This window comes from Passer domesticus, chromosome 4, assembly GCF_036417665.1.
Source record: "Passer domesticus isolate bPasDom1 chromosome 4, bPasDom1.hap1, whole genome shotgun sequence".
Lineage (NCBI taxonomy): Eukaryota > Metazoa > Chordata > Aves > Passeriformes > Passeridae > Passer > Passer domesticus.
Window position 1 is genome coordinate 16,186,868 of NC_087477.1, and position 18,404 is coordinate 16,205,271.

General features: G+C 42.3%; 1 protein-coding gene across 3 annotated transcripts in view; it reads left to right on the forward strand.

The window, feature by feature from the left end:
• LOC135298600 (bifunctional heparan sulfate N-deacetylase/N-sulfotransferase 3) overlaps window positions 1-18,404 on the forward strand; it is a 252,631-nt gene that overhangs the window by 37,176 nt on the left and 197,051 nt on the right. Inside the window, exons 2-3 of one of the 3 annotated variants that reach the window (XM_064416353.1) lie at window positions 1,022-1,122; window positions 1,856-1,994. The exons of 1 other annotated variant lie outside the window; for it this stretch is intronic. The gene's annotated coding sequence lies outside the window, so the exon portion shown is untranslated. Of the gene's footprint in view, window positions 1-1,021; window positions 1,123-1,855; window positions 1,995-18,404 lie in introns of those variants that run through there. One more of the 3 variants, XM_064416352.1, reaches the window with a different exon arrangement.

Here is an 18,404-nt window from a genome sequence, read left to right on the forward strand (position 1 = left end):
TGCCCAAATGCCCAAACCACAGCCTGGGAGCCCCGGCTCAGCCCCAGACTCAGGATGGAAGATGCCATCTGCTGAAGTGCAGAGTCCAGTTTTTCTTCGTTTAAATCTCTTATCTGTCCTGGTAGGACTAAAAATAGAAAGATCAAGCCAGAATGTGGTGTGCTGCAGGCACCAGTAGCTCAGCTGGCAGATAAATCTGCCTAATCCAAGGAGAAATGGATGGGGTGCTTTTAGTATTGCTCTGCTACTTTAGGTCTCTTCGAGGCTGTTACTGTTGTGAAGTGTTAATTTGTGTTGTCTCATCTGTGCCTAGGAGAGGAAGTAGGAACTTTGGTAGAGCGTGTTCCAGTTTGTCCTTAATACATAGCAGATAAAGAGAAAATAATGCATTCATGCATAACAATCCCTTGATGCCAGGATTTCATTTGAGAGCATCTGGGAACCTTTGAAAGCTTTATTAGCGAGCGATGAGGTGTGTTACCTGAAGCTCAGAGAACAGATAGTAAATCACCTTGTCAGTCTTGCTTCCTCTCCTTCCCTCATCTCTGTTCTGTTTTCCTTTCTGTGATTTAAGCTGCCTGGTACAACCTCCCACTTTTCCTTCAGAGGAAGAGTGAGTCCATCTGTCCTTTCCCCTTGGTGCTGAGATGAGCACTGCACTGTCACCGTGTTGTTTACCTCCCCAGGCTGGGCCAGCCACCTCTGGGAGTTTGTCAGGGCTTTAGAAAGGGATGGATGTTCTTTGGTACGGGAGAGCAGAACCTGGCACTGCCATGGCTACAATTGCCCTGTGGCTAACAGAAAACAGAGTGGCTTTTTCCTAATAAAAGTGTGTATCTTGTAGCCAAAATGGTGCCTTTAGAAATCCCATATGCCTCTTTTTTTTTTTTTTAATTTTTTTGGTAGTTTTGTTTGGGTTTTTTTATTACTCAGCAGCATCCTCAGGATGCAAAGCAAAAGCATTGCTGGTCGCTTGGATTAACCTGTGTTTCCTGCCTTTTTTTTTTTTTTCCTTTTGAAGTGAATTCATAGAAGAAAACAAATGTCATGGCTTGTCTTCACTGGGTTTACGTTGACCACTGACTACCTGGAAGCCTTGTAGAGGGCTACTGATTATCAGAGGCGTGTTTATTGGTTATTTCGATGGCAATGGACAGCAGTCCCGGGCCTCCGGGAGTGAGCTGCTTGGCTGTGGGAGCTGTGACCTGCGGGCAAAGCCGCTTTCCCCTCGGGCCCTCAGGCCGCTCTCGGGCAGTTCCAGAATTGTCGCCATTTTTCCAGAATTCCAGAATTGGCGCCAAGCCGGAGCAGCTGCTGCTGGCCCATCCGCAAGGGGGCGCTGCGGCCGCCGCTGTGTGGGGGCGCCGCCGGCGCCATTTTGTGTGGGCGAGGCGCGAGGCGGAGCGGCCCTGAGGGGCCGGGGGCGGGCGGGGCCCTCGGTGCGCGGAGAGGGGCATGGAAGGGCGCTTCGGCTCGGGGGCGGTTCAGGTGTTGTCTTGGGTTTGCAAAGAGACAAGAAGTAGCTGGGAGGTAAGTCCCGGTTAGCCAGAGGCGAGCTGAGAGGAGGTGGTGAGTCTTCCTTGCCGCACCTGACCTGTGAGGGGAGGCTGCAATAACGGGGGGGAGCTTTGGCCATTTCGGAAGGGCATGGCTAATGGCTGCTGCTCCTGAAAAAACTTAATGCAAATGGTGGGAGGTGGCAGAGACAAGGTGCCCATTTGTTTTATTAAAAATTGCTCCCAAGGGACCGTGCATCACCAAAGGGACATAAAGTCCATGAGGGCTACAGAGAGGGAAACAGGTTGTGGGGAATATGTGATAAAGGGAAGGCGATAAAACATGCTGACTCTGGTAGTGTTGCTTCTGAGGAGAAGATGGAGCTGCTTTTCCCACTCCGAGTGCTGTGGAAGGACAGGATGGAACGGAACAGGAGATGCCGGTGGAGGCAGCGGTGCAGTGAGCAGATCCCAGACACTTCCCCGTGGAAAAAAATGGTTAGTGACAATGACTGGCACTTTACTGAGGGGTTTGTTGCTCCACACCACCATGGCTATATAACAAATATGTTTGGGTAATTCTATGATTTTTACTACATAAGAGTTGAGTAAGTCAAGGAAAATTAAAAAAAAAAAAAAAAAAAAAAAAACCCAAAACCAAAATAAAAAAAAATTTAAAAAACCAAAAAAAAAAAACCCACCAAAAAAAAAAAAAAAACCACCACAAGCTGGGACTTCCAGCTAGTTTATAAGAATATAGGAAATGTTTAGGAGAGAAAAACCTCCTCACCCAATAACTCTGGTGAAACCTGTGAAGCTCAGCCAGGTTTGTAACCAGGGAGAGATGGTTTTGGTCTTTCTTTGGAGTATCAAGTAAGGTTTTTTGGTCTGTGTTCATTGTCCGGGGTTTTATAAAGCATGACTAGTCTTCGTTGTTCAGTTAAGAATTAAAATCAGGAATTTCATGTTGCTTTTCCTTTGGGACAGCAACAACGAAGAATTTTGTTCTGACTTAAAATTTATTGTAGTTTTAAAGCAACATGCAAACAAATTCCAGACCCAGAGGTGCTAGAATACTGCACTGGGTAACCCAAATATTTGAGGTAGGGTGGCAGAAATACTTACTGCGAGCTAAGTGCTCTGGTAGTTATTTGGACAGAAGAATTGACCAAACAAAAATGTAAAATGTGTTTTGAAGAGCAAATAACGTCACTTGTTAATGGAGTTTTCTTTTTGGGTGTGGCAGTCTCTAGTAAGATGTGCATGACCACTGTTTACTTGGGCAGCCCTTGAGGCACACCATGTGCAATCACGCCTCTTTTTAATTACATTCATTTAAATGCTGAAAAATGCAATTGAGATTGCCATCATTATTCAAGAACACTTAAAAGTAATCATGGGAACATGCTTAGAACCTATAAACAACAGGAAGAAAGAAGATGAATTCAGTCAGGTAAAAACATGTGGAGGTCAACATGTGCTGTAAACATTGAATAAAGATTTCTTCAACAAACAGAGTGGTTTTTTTTAAATGTGTCATGCTTTTTGGTTTGAACAAAATTTGACAGGTGTGTACAGAGGAAAAAAAAGATGAAACAAATTTCAGGAAGCTGGATGCGTTGGAATGGTGAGTGTTTAGTTGATCTGTTTAGCAGGATGCTGCAGGGGTGTCACACAAGGTGTCACTCTCTCAGGTGAGTAATTGTCTGTCAGGGACTGTAAGTCAGCACATGCGTGTTTTGGCTCAAGCAGACTTTGTTAAGCTGTGGCCCAGACCTGAACAATGGAAGTTTGTTTTTGTTTTCAGGACCAATCAGTTGTGTTTCACTGAAGTTGGAGACTTTTAAAAAAATTGGTTTCATTTAAGATGATAAAATCCTTAACTGAATGACTGTATATGCATTTTCCTTACATGCGTATTTCACACAGCATTATTTTACTTTATGACACTCCTGTGTTTCTGTGGTGATTATTGCTGGGTTGGGTGAGCATCAGGTGAGGAGAGCAGTGAGCACAGTGTGAGTGTCCCGACCTCTTACTAGCAAGGGCATGACTGGAGTATCAAATGAACACATTCATATAAATCCATGCCTTTATATTTTTAAACAAGAGGTTCATGATCACTGGGTGATGCTCATGCACAGCTGACCCTGACTTGCACTGTCAGGGAATGGAGGAGGCTGCTTTGCTTCAGTGGCTCATGGGGATCTGGCAGAAGGGACGGTATTGAGAACGTTTCTTCTGCTCAGACAAAAATTTTAATGTGTATGGTTTGTGATTTAAGTTGCCTAGTTTGTGAGGGGCTTTTTGTTTCTTCTTAAGCTGACTGAGCACAGCTCACAATTCAATATTGTGGTTCTTGCATTTTGTGCTGCTGTAATCATCGCCTGCTGGGCACCAATCTCTAAAGCTTTAGTGCCAAAGCTCTTTCCTTGGAAAGTGGGAGGATGAGGAGTACTTTGTGCTTTAGAATTAAAAGTATTTCAGCAATGCAAGATTCCTTCAATTTAAACACTCTAGAGAAAAAAGGTGCAGCCCTGACTACTTCTTTCCTGTTTTCCCCAGTTTGGGGAAGAATGGTTTTATTTTTTATTGTAATGTTAGGCACATAGGGATAAATGGCTGGTTGTTATTATTTATGTGTTTACCGCCAGATTTCTGCAGATGTGCATTACTAGTCCCTCTGACAGGCTGGTATTTGTTAAAACGGCTGACGTGGATCTTTAATGCCTCTCGTGCGTATTTATCTAATTATTGGTCAAGCAGCATGACTTAGAGGACGGTTTAAAAATCCATTTTTGTCGCACAAGTAATCATTTGAAAGCACTTTGCTTTATTTCTTGAGGAAACTCGTGTGTCAGTTCTGTCTAAGCAGTTTGTCTCACAGAGAAGTGGACAGCAAGGACCTTTACCTAGACCTAGTGGAAAATGTTGGTGCATTTTTTTTTTCAGTTGAAGTTCAGCGGGCCATGTGCTGTGCTGATGATTGGAAAGGTGTTGTTCCTTTCCCCCCCTGTGACTGCCTGCTGTGACCTCGGGGAGCAGTCTCAGGTTGGGAATGGTTCTCCTTCCACCCAGAGTCCCTGAGCCCTGCTCAGGCAGCTGAGCTTGTCTGGCTCCATGCACAGTGACACACGGAGGGCAGCTGGAAGGAGGTCATGAGGGGAGTAAGGGATTTAAGGATGGGAGGTGAAACACCAGAAAGAGATGGCAGCTATTGGAGAAAATGTCAGTAGTGCACAGCCTGGATCCTGTTCAAATTACTTCTACTTCTTGTACCAAAGAGAAGGAAAACCGGGCAGCAGTGTTGAGAACAATTTCCAAATTCATTTCTAACACACCAACAAATCTGCATCCAGAAATTCAGTCTAAAGTTCTCTTAGAAGTAACAAGAGAAGTGAGAGAGACTCTCTTCACTGTGAGTTCAGATGTTTCTACTAGTGATAGTCACTAGTGGTGTTGGTTGAATACTTTGAAAGAAGTACTCCTGTTGTGTCTTCTGAAAAAGGCAGTGGAAGTGTTTTTGGGTTTTGTTTGCCAAATGTTTTTCCAGTGAAGGCAGTGGAAAACAGTTTAGGAGGCATACAGATAGCAGGGGAGAGAACTTCCCTTTGGTCAGTGATGGTTGCAGGTTTTTCTCTTTTTCTCTTCCATTTTATTTTTCCATGTTTCTACACTATTGGAGGTAAAATGCATGTTTGCATTTTTTAATATAAAATCAGTGGTTTGTAATCATAATCTGAGTTGAAATTTTTAAGGAGAAATTATGGTTAGCATTAATGGATATTATGGATAGCATTATTCTGTGGGGGTTTATTGTAAACTGAGAAGAGTAAACTGAAACCTAAATGACAAGTGGTTCTTCAGAGGTTGATAGCTCTGAAGGAAATGAGTTGATGCTGCAAAATGCAGAAAGTTCAGTGTTGGTCCTGGTTTGTTTTGTTTGAACAAAGGCAGAGCCTTCTCCAGGTTCCTTTGAGTGGAGCTGGAATAGTGTGTGCAGGTGTTGTCTGTTACCAGCACGTTCTCTTTCTTGGCAGTGTAGAGCCTTTACTGTTGGTCAGGCTTAGAAGACTGAGCCAAATCCATTGATCAAGGGCCTTTTCCCTGCTCGCTAGGATAAGGAAATCTTCTAGTGTGTTCAACATGATGAGCAGTATTACACTTAAGTTATGAATGAATACATTGTATCTGTGACTGGCGGAAACCCTGCCTCACTCTGGCAGGCAGGTAGTGTTACAGTGTGTCAGGTTTCCAGCGCATCCTGGGCTTCCCTGTCCTAGGGGTGGCATCCCTGCTGCAGCCAGTGGCTGCTGAAGTGTCTAACCCAGTTCCCTTGCAGCTGTTGATCAGTTTTCGTTTGGTACTGCACTGTCATCCGACTGTCATAACTTGTGAGTTGTCACCGAGAGCAATTGTTAAGGATGCTGTCCTGTGTCTTTTTTCCTGAAATCCTGGTGGTTTTCCCTGTGCTGAGCTGTGAGGTTACTAACAACATTCCTGTTGACTGGTCATAAAAAAAAAGCCCAATCACCATGTGTCAGTACTGACAGGAGTGCACAGAGCAGAGCACAAAATAGAAATGTACTTGGCTGGTGTTGGCTTCTGTGATGGATATTGGAGCAAAAAGGAGTCTGCAGGGGAAGGACTGGCAGGCTGTCCTGCTACAGGATGTGTGGGCCAGCTGCTCTGCACAGTGCTGACCTTGCTGCAGGAGTAAATGTCACACCAGCTGAGACCCACACAGTGTTTTGGTATCTCCTTAATGCTCACAGCCTCAAACACTGTCCTTGCTGAAATGCGTTCTGTTGAAGTTGTTCTTCCTCCTTTTGAAATGTATTTTTTATGAACAGTACACAAAATGAGCTCATAATGTCTGTTCCTGTAGGAGCTGCTGTTGCAGTAGAGTGCCAGACAGTTCTGCAGGTGTCACCTGGTGGAAGTGCAGGAAAAGTTGATCCTCGTGAACTGTGCAGCTGCTGTTGATCTGTGGGTGACAGATCATGTCTTTAGTATCATTTTTGTTGTTTCTAGATTTCTTTGGTGTGTTTTGAGGGGTTTTGCTGGGTTTTTACATTATATTTTTTTAACCTGAACTGAAACCAGTTGGATAGTGTGTGCAATGCTGAAGGGGCTCAAGGTTGTTAGGTTATTTAATTTTTTTTTCCCTCCTTGAGAAATGTGGTCGAACAAAAAGGGTGAAGACATGGGCAGGACTGCTTGTTAGAAATCATGTTGTGTTTGTTTTGTATCATGAAGTAGGGAAAGCTTGTGTCAGCAGACGGGGAGCTGTTGGGGAAGCAGTAGTGTCCCAGTGCCTAGTAATTCAGCTTCTTCAGAGGCTGTGAGTCTTGAGACCAGTTTGGATTGATTGGAGTAGAGTTAGACTTCCTCCATGGCCCTCCTGTTTAGGAGTGTGTGCCTTCAGTGTACTGGAAGTTTGTCCCTCTGTGATATTTCTTGTTGTCTAGATGTACACTGAAAAGGAAATGTTCCTGCTTTTCATAGAAGACAGCCCATTGTATGGTGATGGTAATAGGGATAGGAAAACCATAGCAGCCTTGTGCCTGAAGAAGTATTGGAGTAGATGTGAGCTCTGTGTTGGTTTTGAGTCTTGTTCCTGCATCCTGCTTTCATAAATGGTGAGGTTCTCTAACTTGACAATGGAAACTGCGTTAAGAGTCTGTTGTCCTTAGAAATGTTGGGGCTTACACGATACTGTAGTTGTAAGAAATTAAACCTCTGAATTGTAGGTACTTAAGAGCTGTGTCTAACATGTTAACAGCCTAAGAGAGTCAGAGGCTAATGAATGTACTTTTCCAGTGCCCCACAATTTTAAGAACGGCTGTTCTGAGCCCTGATGTGCTGACCAGCTGTGAAAATTGTGTTCAGTAGCTCTTGACACTTCTCATTTCTGTCCATGTGGAAGGAAGAGAGATGGAGCAGCGGAAAGCAGAGCTGTGGTTTGAGGTATGGATGGACAGGGATTGGAGAGCTTGTGGGGAGGGGGTTGTGATGCTGCCTGCAGTCAGGCACATCTGTGTGGTTTGAAATGTGGTGACTTCTGCTGTGGCTCTGCTTCTTCCATAAAACAAGGATTCATCAGTAAATCCTTGTGGCCAAGACACATGAAACCAAATTGTTTGAACAATGCTCTAGTTCCTTATTGAAGGTCCATCTTCACATATAGCCTGTTTTATTTAGAAATAGGTGATTCTTAGTCCAAAATGAATTAATATGAGTAGCAAAAAACCCCCACTCTGTATCAAGTTAACTTTGAATGAAGTTTTAGAAAAAAGTTAACCTCAAGCACAATGTTGAAATGAAAGGATTTATTTTTCATCTTAAGAAAGGTTACTAATAATCTGTTCCAACAGTATTTCTGGATACAATGAGGAAGGCAAAGTTTTGCTTCTTTGGCTTGTTTTCAGAGGAAAATGGCCAGATTCTCATGGTACTGGACACTTACAACTTGAGACAGTTTAACATCAGAATTTTTTGAGTCTTACTGAGACAGTAATACCATCTGAAAGAGAATATCTTGGTTAAGAGATTAATTATATAGATGACACAGGTATTTTTCTGAGCTCCCTCCAGAGATTTTTGCCTTTTCCATGAACAAGCCCTGTGTTCTGAGTCTGGGCCAGGTGAGCCAGATCAGATGCCTGTAAATTCAAATCAATTAATCACACAGCAGTTGCAGTGGTCTCAAGGAGAAGGCACACCACATGACATGGTGTGTTTTTCCATGGCTATATTATGTCATGATAGTAACAGGCCAAAATCCTGTTGGCTGAGTTCCTTCTGGCACAGCAATTTCTGGTTGTGTGGGGCACTCTGGAGTTGAGCAGAGGGAGGCACTGTGTTTGTATGAAGGGTCTTCTTTCCTTGTGCTGGCTGCCTTTCAGCTGGAGAAATTCCCCATGAAAGACAGGTCACTCATTCATGTTCTGGTTGTGCACATGGAGGAGTGGTGGCTATTCTGTGCTCATCCCTGCAAGCATGAGAGAGTTTTTAGCCCAGAGCATTTTCGGTGTCTGCAGTGGTATTGAAGATTCTTGCAATTATTCTTTCTGTCCAGGTCTCTTTGAGCTGGATAGCTTATTTCATTTTTCACCTGTATTTTCCCAAAGTATCCATAGCTTATCTCCTCAGCATTTTACCCATGGGACACCATTTATTGATTAGTTCTGTTAGGCACAAGGTGAATAACATTTCCTGAGCCTATTGTGGTTTAATTTTAGTAGATATTTCTTTCTTTTTTTGTTCCCTCCACCCTCAGCATAAGGAGCTCGATATTGCGTTTCCTTTGAATATTTTCGGGAACTGCCAGATGGCTTGATAACCTTGCTGTGTCCTCTGTCAGTACTTCCTGAGCCAAAATCCCCATCAGGTATTTCTCAGCATTCTGGCAGTCCATGTTCCAGGCTCTTTGCTTTTTCACTCAACACAACCCAGAAGTGTTTGACAAGGTCCGGATGCAGCTGATGTGTATGCAAGTCCCTCCAGGCTCTAAAGCTCATTTTAGACACTATGGTAATCTGGATCTAAAGCATTTGTGCAAGTTTATTTTAAGTTGTCATGTGTATTTCTGTTGTCATACTAATCAGTAACATATAGCCCAATGTCTTTAATTTCAATATTAATTGTAAGATGGGCTTTCCTTTCTTGTCTAATTCCTGATTCTTGAGGAAAAGTGTATGTAATCCACTGGTCATCCATCCTTCCTGTGCTTTTTCCTTCACTCTTTGCAGTGACGTTCACCTTCAAGCCTGCTGTTAGCTGTCAGTTGTTTTAGATTGCTTTTTAAAACATAGGAGCTGTCTGTAGAAGCACTTTTGATGTTTACTGATGTTTTCTGTGACTTCACGGTGTGTTGATGTATTCTGTACTTGAGTTGCAAAGCAATAACTGGTCTTGAACTGTGGCTTGAGCGGTCTTAAGATATTGTTGCTCGTATAGTGTGTGAGGGAGCTTAATGAGTTGTTTCTGCCCAGCTTATTTAATTATAAAAGGATACCAGAGTTCTTAACTTTTGAGCAGCTGAACAGTGATGACAGAGATGGAAGCAGCTCCATTCTCGAGGGGGTGGAGTTTTATAGCAGCAATGGACTGTGTTTGCTCTGCTGATCTCCAGTGTTTGCCTGTGTGGAAGCAGTCACAGGGGCTGCCAGGACAGGGAACAAGGTGTTTTCTTCATGTTGTATAATGAAGATATAGGAAGCTATGTGTGATTTAAGGTGGAAGAAGAGAAATAGTAAACTATGGCGAAAGAGAAATCCATATATTATTGGGAAAATATGGGGCCGTATGGTGGATCATAGCTAATATGTGATAATAAAGGCCATAGTATGCTTAACACTTTGGAACCCATTGTATTTCCCCTTTGGATTAAATTAAATGTGTACATCATTCCAACAAATCTTTCCCAGCCGTTTGTGAACTTGGGAGGTGGAGAAGAGAATTAATGGCAGTATATTTCATATTGGTGTTCTTTTGTCCAGTGATTCAATTATTTCCCCATAAGGAATTTACTGTTTCTGCACAGCAGATGTTGGTCAGCTCGTGAACAGACATTGCTGAAGGTAGAGTGAAAAATGACCTTCAGATAGACTAAACTCAACAGCTATTATTTATCTCATTGTCTACAGGATGGGCTTAATAACCCATTGCTGAGTAAGAGGGAAAGGGAGCTGGGACATGGCTGAATTGCGGTGCCAAAGTGGTGCCATCCTGAGCTGGCCTGAAATGGGAGAGAAGTGTGAGGTAGCAAATCATAGGAGCTCATCACTTGGGTGTGAGACTGAGGGAAGCAGTGGAGGAAGACAGCTGTCATTAAACAAATAGTCTGAATATAGGAAGGCAATAATGACAAATCCATCCCTGCTTGATTTTTGAATGTGAAGTCAACTTCTAGGAAGTGATCTAGTTGAATAGCTTAGGAAGTGAGCTCACAGAAGGATCTTGTTTAAATAATTGCATGTTAAACCACTTATGACATAGAAGTACAATTTCTGTGATGAGGAATACATCAGCCAAGTAACAAGTAATTGCAGCCTTGTCTTAATCATTAGTGAGAGAAAAAAAATTAATCCTTTTCTAGCAGTTAAATGCAAAGGGGTTTGTCATATAGTTTTTTGGAGGGCTTGAATTTCTCTTCCAGGAAGCTGTATTTGTTTTTTCATTTCACATATGTAAGCAGCCTTGAGTTGACTTGCCCAGGATATTTGGGAGGGACTACGACTGGTTTTTATTACAAGCTACAAATCTTCTACTGAAGTTTGATAAAAAATGGTAACGTAGAGGTACAAGCTACATGCCTGCCAACTTCACATAAAGCTGAGCCAGAATAAGTATACTGTGTAAATCAGTATTGCAATTCATCCTTAAGTATTTGGTTTGCACAGATTTCATGCATGTAATTCCTGAGCTTGGCATGCACAAGCATAACTTGCTTTGTTTTAGATGAACTGTATGGGTGTAAAGATGGCTGCTTACTAAAGAGCTCTGACTTTGCCCTGTTAATAGAGGGGGAATTACCTTGTTTTCATTTAGAAAGCATATATGTAGAGAATGTACTATGTTTGAGTGTTGTGAACTAACTTGGATGTACTCGTTTGCAGGTGGTGTTAGTCAAGTATTGCTTATGATATTTACAGGGAAAGTATTGTAAGAGTAGCAGCGGGGGTTTTTCCCAAGTTTTCTGTAGTGCCATTAGTAAGTATTAAAAACAATTTCCAAAGTGAACGTAACTTTGCAAACTGTGGGGAAAGGTACCTTTGAAAGAGCTGTTTTGTTTATTTCTCACTTAGGCAGAGGTTCTGTAGCATGGTGACTCCAGAGCAGCTTCAGGCTGTGTAACTTGGACTGCAAGTCCTGCTGTCACCCTGAGAGAAAAGAAAATGGATTCTGTTGGTGTTGGGTCTGCCAGGCACTGATTAACAGGGCCAAGGCCCCCTTGGGGTCAGTGTTTGTTTGGAGCAGTTCTCTGAGCTTGGTGGAATTCAAGCTGTAGCCCAGGAGGTGTTGAAGACACCAAGATACAGCAAGCACCTGGTCAGTATTAATGGGGTAGGCTGAGGTAGGGTGGGAAACAATACCCACGTAACAAAAGCAGCAGCAAAGGATTGGCAAGGGAAACCCTCCTCTGTGTGTTTTCCTCTGCTTTGATCTCTTTTGGCCTGCCTCAAGACCTGTCTTTTTGTCAGATGTTTCACTGTTTAATGCAGTTATGAGCAGGCACTAGAGATGGTGTCCTTAGTGAAAAGCAAAGCAGCAAGCACTTTGGGGTGTTTTGGTCTTAATAGGTAGTACAAGTTTGTTATAGTTAACAAAAATTTTCATGAGTACAGTCAATATTCGTGTGTTTAGTTTCCTCTTGGTAATTATATCAAGTAATAAAATGTGCTATCTTAGGGCTAGAATATGTACAGGAATGTTAAACATGTGGCTTATGTTCCAGTGTGTGGAGCTGCACTGCTGTAGGACTGTTTGTGTGGCTGAGTTCTGGTTTTGTCCTTCAGTAGTGGGCTGGAAAACTGTCCTGTAGGTGTTTGAACAGCTGTCACCACTGGGCTTTTCACTTGACACACCTATTCTCATCCTCCAGCTTTTCCATACCACTTCATGACGCAGCCGTGTGTACGAGGTTCATAGTGCCAGACCCTTAATGAAATGCAGCTATACTTTTCTCAAATTCATGTTTTCCAGCTGTCAGCTACCAGGAGAAATTTTGTTCATCATAACTTAGCCAGGCTCTGCTGTTTTTTGAAAGCTCCGTGTTGTTGAGCCAAGATGTTACTTACATCAGCATAGTAATATTGACTTGGAATCTTGCTTTTTCTAAATTAGAATAATGAAGTAATCAGCAGTATTCTTCCAGACCTGCTCCAAGGGAATAGCTTTGTGTTTACCCACATTTAAGCCACAGAGGGGACTGACTGAAGAATGATGAATGTCAAGGACTTTTAATTTGTCATTCCCTTCTGACAGCCTGCAAGTTCTTGTGCTTAGAGCATTTTTGTGAATAATGCTTGGAACAGAACTGTTACCATTTGGAGTTTGTTGCATATCAGAGCAAAACAATACTCTTGTTACTTGTAAATTATTCCTCTGTCAGGAGGAATGAAGAAAAAGGCGGGATTCAGTTGTCTACCTGCTGTGTGTTGTGATTGATAGGTCTCTAAATCGATAGAAGGTGTCGTGTTTTCTGAGTGCCAACCGGTGGATTTTGCAGGAAGAGAAGGGTATTTATTTTGCGAGACCATGCTGGGAAGTACTGAAAAATCTTAAAACTTTCTAAGGAAACTCATTGAAGTTGGTTATAGATGACAAGCTCACTGGTAGCTGTCTTCATCAGCTGCCAGTTGCTGTCTTATGCTTTTTTTTCCTCTGTGACTTCCAGCTCACTTGTTGCAAGCCTGTGTTATAATAATGCCTTGTATTTCATTACAAAAGTCTAATCAAAGATGTTGTTTATCACTGAAACTTCAGTGTTCAGCTGTGTTGGTGCACACTATGAGAGGGACTGAGGACTGGAATGCATTTGGATGTTAGGCTGGAAGTTTGGAGGGTGGGGCAGACCCCACATTGTTCTGAGGTTGTTTTCAAAGCATTTGGAAAAGTATCTCAGTCATCTGACTTGGAAAATAGATTGGGATGAGGCCTGTATTTACATTCAAGAACACAGGCTTGCATTTAAGTTATGCAAGTGGGAATGCAGTGTAACAATTCCATTTGCTGTCAGTGCTGTGGTTTTTTCTTGTAAAAAATAATAATTATTACTCTGAGTTTTAAAAAAGTTTGCAGTGTATCAGAGAAGTTTAAGGCCTCTTGACACCTTGTTCACTTGGCTGTGCATTTCTTGGTTGCAGCCAAATGGCCCTGCCAGTAGAACCAAGGAAAGGAGAGGCTGAGCTGGCAATTTTTAATTGCAGTTCAAGTTAGGCTTTTCTCATTCTTAATTTTACTTCTCTGATTCAAGAATATTTTCTTTAGGTAGTATGTGTTTCCAAAGTTTCCTGCTGTGATTTTCTACATAAGTCAGGTTTAATAACAATAGTCTGTTTTGCAGTTTTAAAATATCCTACCTGTAGTTTGTAGGCATACTTTGCTGCTGTGGTGCTCTTGGCCTGCCTGTCCACGTGTGGACCAGAGTTGGTTTGATATCCTTTCTGGCTTGTTTAGTTTGCGTCATTGAGCTAGGGAGTAAGAACAGCAGGTGAGGGAAGCTGACTTAATACTAAGACGTAAGTTGGAAATAAGTTAAATTAAATTTTTATTACAGAGAGTGCCGTAATTTTCTGATGCAGTTGTAGCAAGTCACCTGGTATGTTGTTGCTCAGTCTTCCAAAGAGGAAGATAAGGATATTCTATTTCATTTACGACCCAGTGGAAGAAATGGAGTCATACAAACGCTTGGGGAATTGTGATATCAGTAAACAAACCTGAGATTTTGTATGCCAGATGCTGTAGGAAATAATCACAACATACAGCTTGACTGAGCTTCAAGCATCTCTTCTGACCCACTGAATCATTCTTGGGGAGAGAAATAAGGATGTTTTGAAGGTAATGAAAATGTCTTTAAGCCATAGGGAACTAAAATTTGAAAAACCACCCGTATTTGTAATGGATCACTGGAAGTGTCTTCCCCTGGGTGAAAGGGAAGGTGTTGCAAAGCAGCTGGGTCTCAGTCCTCTCTCCACTGACAACTGCTGCAGTGTTCCCTGAGTTCAGCTCAGGTGTCAGTTCTGGGTGAAGCTGCACTGGGTGATTGCTGCAGCAGTGTAACAACCAAGAGGGGTGACAGCTTCTGCAGTGTCAGTGGCACATATTGATTAATGGCCTTGGTGGAAAGAAATTTGAGAGGAAGGTGGCAGAGGGACATGAAAGTCATTCTTCTTGTCAGCAGTAAATACTGCATGGTCTTCTGTGGCCTTGTCAGTGTTTTGTAGACTCTGGTTCTTGTAATCAACAGTTGTCTTCCATGTCACTGGTATGGGCATGTAAAAAAGGTATTCCATGGAACATCTGAGAAATAGAAAACAAAGCTAAATAGAAAACAAAACTCAAATTCAGCAGGCTAAAATGTTAACAGCGGTTATGGTGATTCGCTGAATGAAATTAGGTGTTTGTGGCTTTTGGTTTGTGTTGCTCAAATGAAAAAAAATGGGGAGGAGCTGGTGGGGGATTTTCTGTGGAGGCTGTTCTTTTTATTTTGGGGTTTGGTGTTGGATTTTTTTTTTGAGAGAGAGAAAGGCTTACAGGGGGTATTTTTTTTTTTTTGCTGGGATGGGGTTATTTGATAGATTCCTTTTGTGAAGTGGTTTGGTTTTACATGGTGGTGTTCATGTGGCAAATACATCACTTTGTATCATGTTCATGTGTATTTGTAGATCTTAATAGGTGCAGTTTGTGTAATGGTATTAACTGTCGTGGAAGAAACAAGATGGAAAAATAGAATTTGTTTTGCTTTTTCTGTTTATCAGGTATTAGTTAATTAATTTGCTGTTTGTTACAAAAGGAACACTAGGAAGAGGATGCTGTTTCAATGTCCCAGACTGCAGAGTTTATGAAAAGTAATTGGAATTGATGGCATTTTAGTAAATGTCAGCAGGGGACTAAAATGAACAGCCCAGCAATTAGAGGAGAGTATGTTCTGCTTATACAGTAAAAAGTCTTAAGAATTCTTTTCAGCTCGTGAGTGCACTGCTGAGAGATTACTCTGTTGTTCTCATAAAATCATTCTTTCTAGCCACAATAGTAGTGGCTGTGCAGTGGGTTTGAGGTGACAGCAAATGACCTCAGAGGCTCACTTTTGAACAGAGGACAAACACTGGCTTGAAGAGTAGTTCTACTAAATGTCGTGTGTGCATTTCTGTGTTTGGTATGGGTGTGTTTCTTCTGAAGTTTGGTTTTGTGTTTTCTTACTGCCCAAGTCTGCCCAAACTTTCTCCAGGGTCTCTGTAGTGGAAGTGTCCCTTTTAGAGGCTTGAAGGATGTTGCTGATCACAAGCAGATTGTCTAAGGGTGGGTGTGAGCAGTGGATGTAGATGAGCACAGCTCCCCTTGTCTCCTTCACAGTCCCTTTACTCAAATACTTGTCGGTTTCGTTCTGGGTGAGGTCTCATCATAGTGATAAGCTCCTAGCTGAACACCTCATTATTTTCCATGGATGTGCTAAATAGCTTTGTCTGTCACTGTGAAGCAAAGATGAACAAGTTTTTACTGCTCTTCATTGCCAGTGGTGCTTGATACAACCAGGAGAGTTTGTTGTGCAGCAGAGTTGATAGTGCGTTGGGTATCACAGTATATATGCCATCTCTGCAGGTGTGATGAAGGCAGTGTCTGAGCCAGCATCCTTCACAGCTGTGAGCGTTCTGTAACTGTGACCATGCAGAGGCAGCACAAAGATAGCAGTGACAAGCCGTGTTGTTTTTTCTTAAACAGTTGCTCCTCAGAGTCTGGGACTTAGATTCTATTAATTGCTGAAGCTGTCCTGTTCCAATAAGTATTGGATGAGGCAGAGCCAATTTGTTTAAGGATGGTTTACACTTGTGTATCATATTCCTATCTGAGATGAATCTTGAGAGACAGAGAGAAGCTCTCTCCTGTCTTTGAGGATGCTGTCTTAGAGACAGATATTGCTTGTTCTACTCCAGCCATATTGACGGTGTAAGGAGACAATTAATTTTATTAAAGCAACCTCTTAAACAGCAGAATGTAATTTTTAATACAGTGGTTAGTTGTGTGGTACAATACTAATCAGGGTAAGTATATGCAAGCAAAAAATACACGGCTGTATGTCAGAGAGGGGCATTTCTCCAGTCTTATTCAAGCATCTGCATTTTTAGCAGACTTGGTAGTGCACTTCCGTACTCTGCTGAGCATGAGGACAAATTTTCATTCCTTTAAAAGTCCCCAGGCAACCACAAGGGTGTCATGTCTGTGCACCAGAGTCAAGTGTGGCTGCAGCTGCTCTGAGCTACGGGCAGTTCAGTGAGCTGATGCAAGAAGTTGGTACTGGCTGTCTGGGCCAGCTGCTCAGCTACACACAAGAAGCAAATGAACTTTCCAGTGGGTTTTCAGTTGTTACAGGTTAGTCAGATGGCTCTCAGTGTGTGTGCAGTAGGCTTGGTCACCTTCATTCCGTGGGCCCTTTGGGTATGAGATGGCTCGTGCTTTGTGATGTATTTCCAAGTGTATGGCCTTACAGTGTCATTCTAGGTTATTCCTCATCCTTGTTTAACTCTCACTGTCAAACTGCCTCTCTGCCCTTTCTCTGAGGTTTAGCTCTTGTATCTGCCCAGTGACCAATTCCTTTTTCTTAGTTTAGCTGTTAAGAGTAATTAGTGCTGAAGTAATTAGTGATTCAATTGAGACTGCAGAAGTAGTATCAGAAAAGAGCAAATAAAAATAATGTGATTTGGGATGCTTATGTGCTTACAACTAAATGTTAAATTGAAGCTCAGGATATAAGTTGTTACCCTAGAGTTTCATCTGAATGGCTTGGGGAATGCTCTACTAAAAGAAAATCCTTTGTGCTTTGGTGGGTTTAGTGATGTATGTAGAAATGAAGTTGAATTTAGTCACGTTTTCTGCATAGAGGGAGAAGCCAAGCTGTGATAAAAACACTCCCCTCCAATTGTTCTCAGTGACCATTACCTGTGTGTTGTCTTAGATGGCTGATGGTGGCACAAAGTAATGTGCTCCAAGCTACCTATGGGGTTGTTTTTCTTCATGCAATGTAATGAGCTTTTGCTGGCTTGGAGTATATTTGTCAGTTTTGAGTTTTAATATATCTGTGGAGAATTGATTATCTGTACAAGAGAGCAATATTTGTTTACCCAAATGGGACTATTATTAGCAATAAGTTTATTCTCAGCAAATGCAGTTTCACCCAACTTTTTTTCAGGTAGTTTTTGACAAGTGGCATTTGGACATTAATTTCTTCAAGCTGTAGCAGAAATAAAACTGCAGGGACCTGCATGAAAAATCTTGAGCATCTGCTGTGCTAATGACCATGAGGTTCAGAGCTCTGATAGAGCTGTCAGCCCTTAGGAACAGGGCCCTGATCTTGATGTTGTGCTGTGCCTTAATGAGTCTCTCATTTTACATGAGATGGCAGAGAGCACTGCATGCAGAGTTCCTCACAACCAGAGAAAGCTTTGTCTGCATGCTCTGAACTTAAGTTCAAGTGTCTCTGCAGGCCAGTTTTTTGGAGGTGGTGGGAAGTAGGGAGGGAGGGAGGCCTTGTAGGTGGAAAGCAAGCTTAGCTGGGTTACTCTGGCCAGCCAGAATTCATATCCTGTTCCATGAGCCTCATAAGTAATGGTGATTTTGGAGCTGTCTCGGTGCAGAGCTTAGTATGGGTTAAAAATAAATCCAGCCCAAAGGACTCATTTGTATCATGTTGGGTTCCTCTGTGTAGATGACTTGTTGTAGTAGGTGCTGGTGCACTGTAGAAAAGCAGGAGAACTGGAAAGTGCTCCCTGCATAACCTTGGCTGTTCCTCACCAGAAAAACAGTGAAATATAGACGTGACCACTAAGCTGCAAAGTGCCTTTACTTGTTGCATTTCTGGGGCCATGCAATAGCAGTTCAAGACATAGAGGTAACTATAGCAGAGAGAGGACATGAGCTGCAAGTTATTCGCTTGTCACTGTTATGATTGTTTGTTCACTGAATGTTTTTGTCACGTGGGCAGCTGAGCAGAAGGATTAAGCAGAGATGACTGAGAGGAGTATTTTGCTGAGTTTTAACCCTGCACTGCAATGACTGCTCTTAATTAAGCAGTGAATGGTTTTATCTTTTTGTCTTTGTGTCTCTGAATAATCATACTGTGTTACGTTATTTTGGAACAGTAGGACTGTGGTGAAATAGCGGTTGTTTCTGAAAGAATGTGCTTAA